The 2,084-nt window shown below is 57.7% G+C and overlaps 1 protein-coding gene across 2 annotated transcripts in view; it reads left to right on the top strand.

The window, feature by feature from the left end:
- The first annotated feature begins 239 nt into the window (after positions 1 to 239).
- The window catches only part of LOC131212980 (junctophilin-1), a 12,738-nt gene continuing 10,893 nt past the window's right edge, over positions 240 to 2,084 (top strand). The window contains exon 1 of one of the 2 annotated variants that reach the window (XM_058207087.1): positions 240 to 354. The gene's annotated coding sequence lies outside the window, so the exon portion shown is untranslated. Of the gene's footprint in view, positions 693 to 2,084 lie in introns of both variants that reach the window. The other variant, XM_058207086.1, reaches the window with a different exon arrangement.

Genomic DNA, 2,084 nt, shown 5'->3' with positions numbered 1-2,084 from the left:
CCCGTGGCTGTTGCTCCTGCTGCTGCTGCTCCTTGAGCACGGTCGGTACGGACGGCACGCGGCTGTGTGTAGCTTGGCGCTCGTGCGCCCGTGTATGTGTGCGAGCGAGCGCGCGCCAGTGAACGGCCGAGTGAGTGATGTTTGTGAATGAGTGAGGCCGCAGCGCAGCGCAGTGAATCTCGCATCCCGTGCGCCCGTGTCACCAGTCACGGGAAAATTTCGACCGAGCCAAAAGTGCTCGACTCCGACGACGACGACGTCCAGCGGCGACGACGACGATTGAAATTCGCGAAACGAAACAAGCAAACGGAAGCGGAAAAGCCCACCGACGGAGGACGAAGTGACGAAATAGTGGTTGGTGTCGGTTTGCCTCCGCTTCGGCCACGGTTACCTTTCCCTTTTTTTGCCCCCCAAAAAGCCCCACGCCATCATCCGTCCGTGGCCGCCGAGTGAGTGGGAAAACAGAGTGGCGCAGAAAAGCGAAGTGAAAACCCGCAAACTCGGTGCCGTCGGGGTGCCCGGGTGACATCACGGGGTGCTCGGTGTCTGTGTACCCGCGGTGACCAATAGAAGTGGAGTGGAACGGACGGGGTCGCCCCCTGGCCGCAGTTGCCAGTAATATACACGCACACACGCGGGCACAAGGGAGGTCCTACACACGCGCACGTGTGCATGTGCGGTTAGATAGAACGGTAGATATAGATAGAACCGTGTGATACCGTGCCCGTTCCGTCACGTCCTGGTCGCAGGATCTCCCCATTCGCTTGCTACGCCAACCACACAACAATCACATTCGCCTGCCGTGGTCATCCGTCCCCCTTTCCCATGCCGTGTGCGGTGGCCACTGAACCCCAGCCATGTCCTGACACGCACCCACACCCTTGCAGCGCTCATTGATTGCGTCTAGTTGGAGGGCTCGATCCGGCAACGTCGGCAAGAGTGTGCGTGCGTGCGTGCGTGCGTGCGTGGGGGCTTGGTGCTCGAAGCTTCGGCCGCGTCCACATTCCCTTTGGACCTGGAGTTCGGTCCAGCTGACGAGGACCTCACAGGTTCACCTCATCGTCCCCATGCCTGGGAGCCTGAGAGAGAGAGAGAGAGAGTGCGCTCGAGAGAGGGAGACCGAGGGTGACACAAATAGGGTCAAGTGTAAAAGAGAGAAAAAGAGAGAGAGCGAAGAAGGGGCCCCAACAGTCCCCAACTCAGGAGTGTGTCAGGAAGTCACACAAAAGGAAGGCGAAACAGAGAACGAAGCTTGGCGCTGGGAAGAAAGGATAATTTTATGTGCCAAACTCGTCGTCAACGGTCGACTGTCAACGGTTGACACATTGTATCCTGGGCCAGGTCGATCCTTCCAAAGGGGGGAGCCTGCGTGCCAACCTTGAACGGGGCACGCACACAATAAAGGGACGAAGTTGACTGCAGTGTCTCCCGATTTACGATTGTTGTTGGGCACCGGAAAGCCGGGGGCTCCAAGAACTGGTGTACCGGATGCGGTCCGAATGGTGCTCCCGCGGAAGTTGATCGACGACAGCCGCCGTGATGTGTTGGACTCCTGGTAATCCTGCCCGGAACTGCGGCAAAAATGCGTGCTCCTGGAGGTTTTCCATCGGCCCTCGGCTCTGCTGTCCTATGATTGTCCGATTCGGAACGTGTGACTTGAAAGTTCGCTCGACTCGTCGTCCAGAGCGTCCAGCAGCGTATCGGGACGTCATACTGCCTGGTCGCACTGGATCCCTAGTTCCCTAGTGACCCCATCATTGCTGGTATTGTGTGACGTGTCCACTGGGAACTAGTTCGTACCGTTACGCATGGTGCTCCCCCATATCCCTTTGGCTGTGAGCGGAACTGATGGAATAAGTGAGGCTCGGTTCGGGAGTACCAGGATGGTTGACGTCGTGATCTCCTACGGCGTGCGGCCATTATCGAATGGTCACCACGAAAGGTCGAACATAACGATGACCACATTCGACCAACAAAGCGAGACAGCGAAATGTGGCCTTCTTCTTCTTCCGAAGGAGTGCGGACTGTGTGACAGAGAGAGAGAGAGAGAGAGAGAGAGAGAGAGAGAGAGAGAGAGAGAGAGA

This window comes from Anopheles bellator, chromosome 2 (assembly GCF_943735745.2).
Source record: "Anopheles bellator chromosome 2, idAnoBellAS_SP24_06.2, whole genome shotgun sequence".
NCBI lineage: Eukaryota > Metazoa > Arthropoda > Insecta > Diptera > Culicidae > Anopheles > Anopheles bellator.
This window is presented reverse-complemented; position numbering and strand designations above follow the sequence as displayed.